Below are 14,229 nucleotides of genomic sequence, written 5' to 3' on the forward strand. Positions count from 1 at the left end.
AAAAAAATTATGTAGTTGAACACCAAAAGATTACTGCTAATGACAAAAAACAGACATCTCAAGTTAATGATTTTAGTGACTTTCTTTGTACAGGAAGATGCAAGGATCTGGGCTCATTGAAATGTTATTCCTTAAATATGCAATTTTATTATCTAGGGCCAGTATCCAAAGAACGTAATGCTTCCCATTTTTCTCTATCCTTAATTCCCCTCAGGATTGGCAGGCAACATTCTTGTTTACTGGAATGGTAGGCAACATTCCCTGTCCAAAAAAAGTCATAAATAACCCAAAGCAGTGATATTTCTCAGAAGTAGTTGACTCTAAAACAAGGGCTAGAATATGCCATCTCTGCTTAGGGATCATTTGTTCAAGAGAAAGTTTTAGTCAGATTTGTCTCATAGATATGCACTAATAAGAATCCCAACAATGATATTCAGTAAATCCCATGTTGTTTCCTGCTGACAAAAACAAGACAACAAGCCCAAAATAGTGTTGCTTATGCTAAATTCCATGTCATCAGAGAGTTAATTATAGCTCTCCCAGAAACAGAATCTTAAATAGATCAGGAATCATCTGATCAGCATTAGTTAGGAAATCTGCCTGTTAGATCCCTGCCATCTCCTAAATAACGAATACACTATTTTTGCCAAGTGTAATCTGTTTTTGCTCCCTTCTGCCTATAATAGTCTTTCATTTTATATAGTTCTTTGGAGTTCCTTTCTATCTGTAGATTGGATGCTGTCTGATTCATGAATTGTTGAATAGAGCCAGTAGGATCTTTAAAATTTACTCAGTTGAATTTTATTTTTTAACACTTCTTATCATCTAAAGTTTATGTTCCAATTCATAGTTCCAGGACACATTAATTGGACTTCTGACTGTGTCATTTCCATTCCTCAGTGTGTGGTCACAGGTTTGTTTGTTTTTCATCTAAGGCCACTATATAGCATTTTAAATTACAGAAAGACCATCACCTTAGTTTATTTCACATATCTTAATTCAGTCTCCTATTAGGACATATCTTATTTTGAGTGCAGAAGTAGAAGAGAGTTGTCATTATCCTTTCCTAAACTTATTTCTTTATGTGCTGTATCTTTAATGGACTTTTTTATACTTACCTTGAAAGAGCATCCAAGTTCCTTATACTTTTCTTAAGTTAATCAAAATATTTAGTTTCTAATATTACTAGAGATCAGTTGTTGCCCCCAAAATACGAATATCCTCATACACATTTTAAAAAAGTAACAACCAAAAAAAGCCACAAAAGATAACTGCTAGAGAAAAGACTACTACTTCTCAAACATCATAATAGTTACGCTAACTAATTAATGAGATGGATGGGCAACCATTATGTGTAAAACATTTTGATAAATTCTAAGACATATAAAAGAAAATAACGTGCACGATCCATGCCATTGAGAGGTTATTAATATAATAGTTTCTTATATTGTAATGCCATAACCAGATCATCCAATTAATATGGCAAAGTAATGTAGAAGTTGTTTGTAGTTATAGGTTTTAATAAATGATTCATGATAATATTTAGACTAACATTTTAATTAAGCAAATAAATTTTTCATATAATTAAAAATATATTAAAATATAAATATTTGTAATATGTTAAAGTATGTATTATGTATATGTTATAGCTATATATACATACACATATATAGTGTATAATAAGAACAAGAGTAGGTTCCTTATCTTTACTGGTCCTCAAAAATATGCAGTCCAATGTATCAACAACTTGCGTGAAGTATCATTAAATTTATAGAACATCACACATACTCTATCCTTGATCCTATTTCTTACTTGACGACAAATCACAGTTTTAACTTTATAAAGGCATTAACACATTCAGCCTAACAATATATGTTTATAACATTCTCAATTTAGCAGTATGCATCTGCATAAAACAAAAAGATCCATACACATTTAAAATACCATTTGGGATATAGAGCAGTAACCTCTTTATGCAAATCTTTCACATAAAGAACCAGTATAGGCTTAGTTTGTTCTTTTCCTAGTACCTTGAGGTGTAAAATTAGGTTGTTTGAAGGTCTTTCTTCTTTTTAAACATCAACATTTACTGTAACAAACTTATCTCAGTAACTTATTTTGCCATATCTCATAAGTTTTGTTAGATTGTGTTTTCATTTTTGTTTGCCTCAGGGTATTTTCTAATTTCCTATTGATTTCCTCTTTGATACAATATCATTGATCAGTGTGTTGTTTAATTTCCACATATTTGTGAATTTCCAGTTTTCCTTCTGCTGTTGATTTCTAGTTTCACTCCATTGTGGTCAGAAAAGATACTTGGTATGATTTCATTCTTAAATTTGTCAAAACTTGTTTCATGACCTAATATGTGATCTATTTGGATAAAATTTCCTGTGTCCTTGAATGTATATTCTACTGCTGTTGAGCAGAATGTTTTGTGTTGGAAAAACAGGATATTCACAAAAAAAGAATGGAATGTCTCACATTATACACAAAAATCAACTCAAAATGAAAGAATTAAATGTAAGGTCTGAAACTGTAAAACTCCTGGAAGAACACATAGGGGAAATGTTTCATGACATTGGTCTTGGCAATGATTTCCTGGATATGACGCCAAAAAGCACAGACCTCAAAAACAAAAATTAGCAAATGGGACTGCATCAAACCCAAAAGCTTTTGCACAGCAAATGAAAACAATTAATAAAATTAAAAGGCAACCTATAAAATGGAAGAAAACATTTGTAAACCATATATCTGATAAGGGGTTAATATCCAAAATATACAAGAAAATCCTGTAACTTACTAGCAAAAAAACTAAAATCCTGATTACAAATGGGCTAAGAACTTGAATAGACATTTCTCCAAAGAAGAAGTACTAATGGCCAACAGGCACATGAAAAGCTGCTGATGTCACTAATCATCAAGGCAATGAAAATCAAATCCACAATGAGATATTACCTCACAGGATACCTATCAGGATAACTGTTATGAAAAAAACAAAGATGAGTAGTGTTTACAAAGATGTGAAGAAATTGGAACCCTTTCACACTGTTGGTTGGAGTGTAAAATAGCACAGATACTTTGGAAAACAGTGTGGAGGTTTCTCAAAAACTTAAATATAGAGCTGTCATATGATCCAGCAATCCCACTTCTGGATATATATTCAAAAGAGTTGCAATCAGGATCTCAAAGAGATATCTGCATTCTCATGTTCATTGTAGCACTATTATCAATAACCAAGGTATGGAACAACCTAAATGCCCATTGTCAGATAAATGGATAAATAAAATAAGATACATATATATAATGGAATATTAATTAGCCTTAAAAAAAGAGGAAATCTCACTATATGCAACAAAATAGATGAACATGGAGGACATTATGCTAAGTGAAATAAGCCAGTCACAGAAGAGCAAATACTGCCTGATTCCCCTTATATAAGATATCTAAAACAGTCCAACTCATAGAAGCAGAGAGCAGAGTGGTGGTTGCCAGGGACTGGAGGGAGGGGAAAATGAGTAGTAGTTGTTCAATGGCTATAAATTTTTCAGTTATGCATTATGAGTAAGTTCTAGAGATCCTCTGTTTAACACAGTGCCTATAGTTAATAAAACTATATTGTAGAGATCTGTTAATAGCATATACCATGTTAAGTGTTCTTACCATTATATTTTTTAAAAATCTCCTGTTTTTGCTAATAAAACAACACTTTTATAAATATGTTTAAATACAGTGCTTTCTGTGTAACAGTATGGTCCTGGAAATGGAATGTCAAAGAGTAAATGTATTTTCAACTTTAATAGTACCAGATTTCTCTCCAAAAATGTTGAAGTAATTGGCCAATCTCCTGTAGTATTTGAGTGCTATGCCTTGTACTTAGTGCTAGAAATTAATTTTCTTTGTAAATATTTTGCTATCTAATAGTCATTAATAATATATCACAGTTAATTTAATTTGAAATCCTAAATATAAGTAATGTAGATAATATATTTTTGGACTTCACTGGTAAATTATTTCTTCATATATTTTGTTAAAATATAGTATTTTTGAGTATTCTGCTTTTTGGTTTGTAGGAGCTAAACTGCTTGGGAATATGAACTCTCTGTGCCATCTTTTTGCAATATTTTTCCATATTTCTTTTGATTGGTTTATATTGACTTTTCTCAAAATATTAGGTGGGTCTAATTTTATTTATTTTCAGATGTAAGGGTCAGTGATGTTTATTAAATTAACATGTCTTTTTCGTAAAGTAGAAATGTCCTCGTTTGTTTACATTAATTTCTTAGATAAACGAGTTTTTACATTTTTATAATTTTTGTTACTATTCAAATGACCAAAATTTTTACAATATTAAGCATTCTCATAGAAAATATTTTACACTTTCCATTTGGTCAAGTTGTGTTTTACATGTTTAACAATACTATGATTTGCCTCACATAACATCTGTACATTCTGGTTATGTATATGCCTATATCTTTTATAGCTTTTGTCTCTATTTTCCATAGAATAACTTTACATTTCCTTTTGAAACTGGTTATTATGCATGTATTAAGAGATTATTTTACTATATTTATTTTTTATCATCATCTAAACTAATTGTCTTAATAACTAGGAATTTCATGTTATTGTTTTTATCATAGATAGTGATATGATTCACAAATTATGATGATTTTTCTCTTCCAATAATTCTGCCAATTATAAACTTTTCCTATTACATTGATTTTAGCTTTCTCCAATAAGGGCTGCCAATATTTGTGATAGCTGGAATGTTTATCCCTCTGGAATTTTGATAGAAATTGCTTCAGCATTTTGATATCTAACATAAAATTCCCTGTTGATTTTTGGTTAATAGTCTTTAATATATTTATATATTTTATTTCTGTTCCCATGTTCCATTAGTTTACCTACCCTGTTGCAACATTCAGGAAGAAGAGAAGTATATAGAGCTCAATCTGTGAAATTTGCATAATTATTAATTAACTTCATATATTCATTTGGTGACTAGAATTCCTAATTTTGCAGCAAGACTGCAAAGTGTAAAAATTAGGTAAAATATGCAATGTTGCATCTAGGCCTGAAAAGTTAATTGAAGAGAGCAATAGCACTTGTTAAATAGCAATTGGCCACAAAGCATTGCATTTTTCATGCATTGGAACTACAAGTCCTCTACAAACTAATCAGAGATAAAGTTCCTTCTGCCTAATTAGATGACCTGTAAGGAGAGTGAGTGATGAGTCCTTCTTTATCCTGGAGTGCAGTATATATTGAACGTCAGAAACATGAGAGATATTTCTATAATTGCTCTTACTTTTAAATAACTTGTTGAATAAATACATTAGTAAAGAATTTAAGTTTATGCACTTATAGATAATTTCTGTAGTTAATGCATTACTTGTAATACTAAATATGTTTATGTATATACAGAACTAGCTTGTTTAGTAAATGTTTCATAAGTGTGCATCTTTTCCTCTTATCTGATTGTAAACCAGTATAATAACACAGATTTTATATTCAACTTAATGTACTGAGCGTACTTGTTAAATCATGTTAATTCATTGGATGCTTATCCTAGCAATAGATGAGTGGTAGTTCACAAAGCAAGAAGAAAAAAATATTGTTTCTGTCACTGGATATGTTGGTGATTTTTTCAAGTCAAAACAGGTTAGCTAAATTATAGAGTTCTCCACTTTAAATGATGGTTCTCGGTTCTCCATTTCACAGCATGAATTTTCCTTGGTTTGCTTGAATATAGAACTTACCAATGCAAAAGATATTCATTTGCATATACACCCTCACTAACTTTCAAGTAATACTTGTACTTTGTAAAGTGAGGTAGGTATAGGCTTATATTCATATACTCACCTATTTGTCTAAAGAGATGACTGCATTGGACAACTGCAAAGTTTTTGTTATGAGAGACAAGAGGAAGGATTGAGCATAGAGTTCAGTCATAATTATTGCAGATATTATAATGGACTCACACTGTATGCAAATTTCAAGTTCATTTTGTTCATGTTGTGGCAGCACACTAGGAAATGTATATAATTCCAAACAATAATCCAATAAAGCTGAGTGATGCCACTTAATGTCAAGCATTGGCCAAAACTTTTTCAACAGTTATAGATAAGTTTAGTATAGTATATTGTGCCTCGTTACTGCTTAGCAACCATAAGAATTAATTCATAGAGGGCTGCCACATGTTATCTTGTACCTGAATTAGGTGCAGCATGCCCCCAAACTGCTTGTTCTCATAACAGTCTTTAAAAGTTAGTTTAAGCTAAACCTCCCATGCACATATCCACAAAATAATAACCCTACCTTGATGGTGAATCATGTTGAAAATTGTTTATTTTATTTCATCAAACGTAGAAGGGGATCATAAATTCTGTTCAATAAAAGGAGAATGTTAAGAATGTGGATTCACATGCCAGGTGGATATAATAATAAATTTGACAACTAGAATTACTGTAATAAAAATAATAGATTTTTATTGGCAGGGCAAGACTCTTGTACTAATCTATAAAACATAAATGCCATTAAAAATCTTATATTTAATGATATACATGTACATTTCCCAAAGAATATTATCCCCATCCAGGATCTTGCACTATCTGCTAATCAAAAACGTTAACATAAATTAATTGGCTAGAAATCAATACATAAGTAAATAACTAAACAGTAAATAGTAAGTAAATGTGGTGTTTCTAAATAAAAATCTTTGAGCAAGCTGTAATATCTTTGGGAGGACTTAAAAAATGACAGTGATGTTTGACAAGATAAAGATAAGTTAATGCAGCAGCAACAATATTATTTGACTGTGGATTAATAAAGTAATGTTTCCATCTTCTTCCCTCCCAGTGGGGAAAGAATGTAAATGAGGAAGGCATCACAAAGAAAGAATGAACTATGAGAAAGTATAATGTATCTGGACTGCCCCTAAGGAAGGTTAAGTTTCTTTCTTCTCCTTTCAATGAAGTCTCAGTATTGCCTTTGATATTAAACCACAATAGCCTTTTAGTAAAAATTTTATATTAAATTCTCTCTCTGCCAAGCACTTCTTAAATGACAAAAGCAAATGATAGTATATACTCTCTAGATAGGTGATGTCTTTATTTGTGGGAAAAAAGTAATTTTTGTAATAATGGCTGTCTAGCCACTCTTCACCAAGCTAAAAGCAGAAAAGCTTTACAAGGAACCTTATCTTACTGACTAGTAACTGCCTAGTTTCTTTTATGGCAGCTCCTGGGTCTTAATCATCTCTGAAGTCCTCAAAGCCTCTAGTACAAATCATAGCCCTTTTTGGGTACTTAAATATATTTGTTACAAAATTGAACAAATGAAGCACCCTTTAACTTAGCCCTGAAAAATGAAAGGGAAGTGTATAAAGTAAAATCATTTCTTTTTTTTTTTTTTTTTGCGATATGCGGCCTCTCACTGTTGTGGCCTCTCCCATTGCGGAGCACAGGCTCCGGATGCTCAGGCTCAGCGGCCATGGCTCACGGGCCCAGCCGCTCCGCGGCATATGGGATCCTCCCAGACCGGGGCACGAACCCGTATCCCCTGCATCGGCGGGTGGACTCTCAACCACTGCGCCACCAGGGAGGCCCTAAAGTAAAATCATTTCTGTTTCCAACTCTTCAAAGGCAAATCAGTAAAGGAGGAATGGAATCACTAAAATTTTGTCCCATTGTACTAGTTATCATAGGCATTACTTCTCATATTGATGAACTACTTTTGGAAAACTTAATATATATTTTTAATGTCTATGATCATTTAAAATTGCTTTTACAATCTATAGCTACTATCTTAAGCACAAGCAAAAGAGTTAATAATATCCTTTGAGAATTATTCACAAATGTCTCATGTTAAGTATATATGAAACTATTTTTTTCTGATTAAACATGATCTTATATCATTTTTAAAAATAAAAATCAGATATATTATGAAAACCTGTACTGTTATTTTCTTGGCTCTGCACTCAAAAGCACACTGGAAAGATACTTAGAAGGCCATTGCATTAAAATATTTTTTTAATTATAGGACTGTGAATTTGGAAAGAATGTAAAATGATAATTTATTTTGTTTTCCATTTATAGGTATAAAAATGCTTAAATTATTTACTCATCTTCCTATTTTTAGTTACTCCTGGAGATTAATCTTAAAACAAATTTAGTAACTATCTTTTTTTTGAAAGTTGGGATTATTCATCTCATGTGTATCTAATCTGCATGGCCTCCTTCATGCTATAGTTTATACAATTTTTTTTTCCTGACAACATTTGCTTTCAGAGTCACAGCTACAAAAGTATATGTCAATTTTATCATTTGATTAAATAAAAATATTATTTAATGATGTGTATAATTTTTGATGTAAGAACTTTAAAATTATAGATATCATAATTCAGTGTTTGCTACTTGTCAGTCACCATTCTAAGCAGTTTAAATTTATTTAATCTTCACAGTGACACTATAAAGTGTGCATAATTACTTGTATTACTTTTTTTTCACATGAGAAGTCTCTGGATATACACTAAGTCCCCTACATATGAACAAGTTCTCTTTGGAGAACGTGTAAGTCCAATTTGTTCGTTAAGTCCAACAAAGTTAGCCTAGGTACCCAACTAACACAATCGGCTATAGAGTCCTGTACTGTAATAGGTTTATAATACTTTTCACATAAATAATACATAAAAAATAAATACAAAAAACAAAGGAAACATTTTTAATCTTACAGTACAGCACCTTGAAAAGTACAGTAGTACAGTATGACACCTGGCATACAGGGGCTGTCATCGAGTGAACCGTCAAGAAGAGTTACTGACTGGAGGATAGGTGGGAGATGGTAGAGCTGAAGGATCATCATCAATAGGAGATGGAGGGAAAGCTGCAACTTCACTCATGCCTGATGTCAATGGAACTCATGTTCGCATCTCTGAAAGTTTTTAACTTGAAGGTTCGTATGTAGAGGACTTACTGTATCATAACTCTATACCCATAACCACTATAATGTGAGTTTGAGGGTCCCTCTGTAGGGGAGGAAAAAAATTTTCTTTCGTAGATTCAGTTCCAGTACCTGAAGATTAAACTAACAAAAGACAGATTAACAGGAGAAAAAGGTTTATCTTGTATGCATACGAGAGACAACAAAAGAAGTAGCTAGTTAATTAAGTAGTTAAAGTTAAAAGCTTATATACCTAACTTAGTAGAGAAAGGGAGTGGGGTAGAAAAGGATTTTATGGGGATAAGAAATATATTTCCTTAGGAAAGATGAAAGGGTTTTTAGGAGAACAGATGGAGAACAGATGGTAGATAAGAAAATTAGTGATAATATTTGTCTATACCAGTATGAGTGGTCTTTCTGTCAAGGTCAGGATCATAAAACTCCCCTAGAGAATGGATTTATGTAACTTCATGTTGATGACAAAAATTAATGGTCAATCTAAGAAAGAAATAGAGAATTTTATTTGAGCCAACCTGAGGATTATAACCTAGGAGATGGTCTTTCAGAAAGCTCTGAGGACTGGTCTGCCTATTAGAGGTCAAAGCACAGTTATGTAAACTTTTGAGACAAAGGTTAATTTAGATCATAGAAACATATAGACAGTTTACATAGTCCAGATCTGCATATACCAGGTGAGTAGATGGTCATTGTGACCCCTTACAGGATTAAGAAAGGAATCTTACTTCCTAAAGAGTTACCTTGCTGGGTACAAGAGAAAATAACCTATTTTTTTTCCAGTCTTAGCAGGTATTCCTGTGTCTTCCTAGGGGATCTAGTTAATGCATAATGCAGATGCACAATGCACACTAAAGGGGAGATGGTGGTGGCACAAATTACAGTGAAAATTTTATGTTTAAATTTTTCTTGTCCTGCCTTAAAATAATTTTATTTCATCAGTTCCCACTTTTTTTGTGTGTGTGGTATGTGGGCCTCTCACTGCTGTGGCCCCTCCCGCTGCAGACCACAGCCTCCGGACGTGCAGGCCCAGCAGCCATGGCCCATGGGCCCAGCCACTCAGTGGTACATGGGATCCTCCCGGACCGGGGCACAAACCTGCATCCCCTGCACCAGCAGGTGGACTCCCAACCACTGTGCCACCAGGGAAGCCCCCATTAGTTCCCACTTTTGATCATTAATCTTTTGATAGAAAGTGTAGGTGATTAAATATTTGGTCCCTTGATGCCAGGGTGGTTGCTTACCTGCCCTGTATCCATCATGTCTCTCAATGCTGGGTTTCAATATCCTAGTTCTTAATTTTCTTTTAGGGGGGTTGTACTGGTAAGATGTCTGTCAAGGACTAACAGTCAATTCCAAATTGTCCAGTAGGACTTATGCCAATTTTACCTTGCATGTGCATTGTGCATGTCTACTATTTTATAGAGAACTATAGATATGATCAATAGTTTAAAGTTGTTTAGATATATTTATCTTAGTAGGAGTAGGTGACACACAGTGCAAAATACAAGAAATAAGCACTTTGTAAGTTACACAATCTAAACAAAATTGCCAATAGGAGTAATAGCGTCATTAGTAAAGATTTAAGCCAAGATCCTCCTAAACCAAACGATTCTCCTAGTGTTTCCCCTAAACTGGGAAGAGGATCATTCACAATGGAAATTGATTTTTCATATGCATCATAAGATGGATTACATTAGAAGACTAATCAGGTTTAAAAACACAACATTCAATATGTATTATAGCACAGGTTCTCCCTTGGGAATCAGTTAGAATAAGAAGGCCATGCGATTCTGAATGACTGATTTTATCATCATGGAGACTTCCAAATTGAGCAAGCTAATGGCTTGATTACTGTCATTCTAAGCTTGCTGAGTAAATTTTGTTAACACCTCTATGTGAGTAATGACATCTTCTATTCCAAGGAAGGAACAAATATCATGGCCAAATGATCATACCATTAGAAATCTGATCGAATCCAGATCAGATTAAAGATAGATTGGCAGAGGTTGTTTCCAAGGCTACCTGTAGGTGACCTTGAGTCCAAAGGAAACCAGTCGTGTCTCTTCCTAACTAACCTGGGGAAGTCAAGGACATAAATTTGTTCCACAAACCCATTGGGTCCCCTTAGGAGCTACCCATTATGTCCCTGGTCATCTTAACCAGTCAGTTCCATATCAATCACTGGTCCTCAAAGATATAGTATATTGACAATTTTCAGGTGCTATCCACCCTAATTTATAAGTTATTGTTAGGTTGATTATCTTTGGTATTAATATGTTTGGTTTGCTCCCAGCAAAGAAGGACCTTCATATTTAGGTGGTCCTATCCCAGTGTCAGCCAAATAAATCCATACCACAACTGGGGAATAATGCCACCACAGAGATGGGTTGTTATGTTTTTAGGTTTAGCTGCAGCACAGTGTTCCAATTGGGATTGAGTAACATTGAGTAAAAAGGAGTATTTATGACTAGGTTCAGAATAGGTGTCATTAATTGGCAAAGTTAAGAGGGTCCTACTTAATGATATTGATGGTGATTTACATGGTAGTAGAATTGGTTTCTTCTAAAATAAAATCTCTAAGGGCTAGCCAATCTGAATCCTGGAGGGGTGAAACTCACCAGGGTAATCCAGAAGTGCTGGACATTGGTAATTGGTCACAAACACATCAATTGGATTGATTTTTTTGAAACTTCCATATGATTAAGCTCAAGAAAAAAATGTTTGGTTCATAAGCAAAAGTGTGAGCAATTATCAAAGTAATTGGTATACAGGCCTGGTACAGCATCTCGGATCAGCTCTCTATTTCAGATGTTACCTTCTTCTTGCCCTGTTCTGTTAGTGCTGGTTTTAGTTAGTGGAAGCCAGATGTCAGAAACAGGAATTGCAGTCCATTCAGAGGGGGAGACCATTTTGAGGTGGGAAATGTGAATCCAAGAGCTTACTCCTATAAAGTTTTGCAGCACAGAGACTTGTAAATAAGACCTGATATGGCCCTTTCCAATGTGGCTGTAAAGAGTCCTTTATCTATGTCTTTTGCAATAGACAAAATCTCCATGCCATAACCCATGGTCCTTAAGGTTTTCATCTCCTGAGAGCTTGCTGTGAAAGGAATTAGTTACTAAATTTTAAATTTTCTTTCAGTGCTTTAACAAGTCCTTGGCAATAATGTAATAAATCACCATTAAGTAATGCTGGTTCGTCCATGTTTTCATCTAAGTTCATAGGTGGCCCAGTGATTATTTCAAATGGAGACAATTGATGTTTGCTAAAAGGAGTGAACTAAGATTGAGAAGCACTAATGGGGAAGATTTGGCTATGAAAAATGAAAAGCCTCTGAGAGTTTTGCCAATTGAGTTTTTTTATATATATAAATTTATTTACTTATTTATTGGCTGTGTTGGGTCTTCGTTTCTGTATGAAGGCTTTCTCTAGTTTCGGTGAGCAGGGGCCACTCTTCATCACGGTGCGTGGGCCTCTCACTGTCATGGCCTCTCTTTTTGTGGAGCATAGGCTCCAGACGTGCATGCTCAGTAGTTGTGGCTCATGGGCCCAGTTGCTCCGTGGCATGTGGGATCTTCCCAGACCAGGGCTTGAACCCGTGTCTCCTGCATTGGCAGGCAGATTCTCATCCACTGTGCCATCAGGGAAGCCCGAGTTTTTTTAGTTTAATTTAATTTTTTTACTGGAGCATAGTTGCTTTACAATGTTGCGTTACTTTCTGCTGTACAGCAAAGTGAATCAGCGTGCATATACATATATCCCCTCTTTCTTGGATTCCCTCCCCATTTAGGTCACCATAGAGCACTGAATAGAGTTCCCTGTTCTATACAGTAGGTTCTCACTGGTTATCTATATTATACATAGTAGTGTATATATGTCAATCCCAATCTCCCAATTCATCCCACCCCCCTTCCCCACCCCTAGTATCCATACGTCCATTCTCTAAATCTGTGTCTCTGTTTCTGCTTTGCAAATAAGTTCATCTGTATCATTTTTCTAGATTCCACATGTAAGTGATATTATACGAAATTTGTTGTTCTCTTTCTGACTTACTTCAGTCTGTATGACAGTCTGTAGATCCTCTATGCCCACATTCTGGAGAGTTTTTATCATAAATGTTGAATTTTGTTAAAAGCTTTTTCTGTATCTATTGAGATTATCATATGGTTTTTATTCTTCAGTTTGTTAATATGGTGTGTCACATTGATTGATTTGCATATATTGAAGAATTCTTGCATCCCTGGCATAAATCCTGCTTGATCATGTTGTATGATCCTTTTAATGTGTTGTTGGATTTTGTTTTCTAGTATTTTGTTGAGGATTTTTGTGTCTATATTCATCAGTGATACTGGCCTGTAATTTTGTTTTCTTGTGGTATCTTTGTTTGGATTTGGTATCAGGGTGATGGTGGCCTCGTATAATGAGCTTGGGAGTGTTCCTCCCTCTGCAATTTTTTGGAAGGGTTTGAGAAGGATGGATGTTAGCTCTTCTCTAAATGTTTGATAGAATTCGCCTGTGAGGCCATCTGGTCCTGTACTTTTGGTTTTAGGAAAATTCCTAATTGCAGTTTCAATTTCATTACTTGTGATTGGTCTATTTATATTTTCTATTTCTTCCTGGTTCAGTCTTAGAAGGTTGAACCTTTCTAAGGATTTGTTCCTTTCTTCCAGGTTGTCCTTTTTTTTTTTTTTTTGGCATATAATTGCTTGTAGTAATCTCTTATGATCCTCTATTTCTGCTTTGTCAGTTGTAACTTCTCCTTTTTCATTTCTAATTTTATTGATTTTAGTCCGCTAGCTTTTTTTCTTGATAAGTCTTGCTATAGGTTTATCAGTTTTGTTTATCTTCTCAAAGAACCAGCTTTTAGTTTCATTCATCTTTGCTATTGTATTCTTTGTTTCTATATCATTTGTTTCTGCTCTGATCTTTATGATTTCTTTCCTTCTACTAACTTTGGGTTTTGTTTGTTCTTCTTTCTTTAGTTGTTTTAGGTGTAAGGTTAAGTTGTTCATTTGAGATTTTTCTTGTTTCTTGAGGTGGGATTGTATTGGTATAAACTACCCTCTTAAAACTGCTTTTGCTGCATCCATAGGTTTTGGGTCATCGTGTTTTCATTGTCATTTGTCTCTAGGTGTTTTTTTGATTTCCTCTTTGATTTCTCCATGATGCATTGGTTATTTAGTAGCATATTGTTTAGTCTCCATATGTTTGTGTTTTTTACAGTTTTTTTTTTCTGTAATTGATTTAACCAACTGAGTTTTGATAGTACCA

This window comes from Mesoplodon mirus, assembly GCF_964341445.2.
Source record: "Mesoplodon mirus genome assembly, chromosome: 3".
Classification (NCBI taxonomy): Eukaryota; Metazoa; Chordata; class Mammalia; order Artiodactyla; family Ziphiidae; genus Mesoplodon; species Mesoplodon mirus.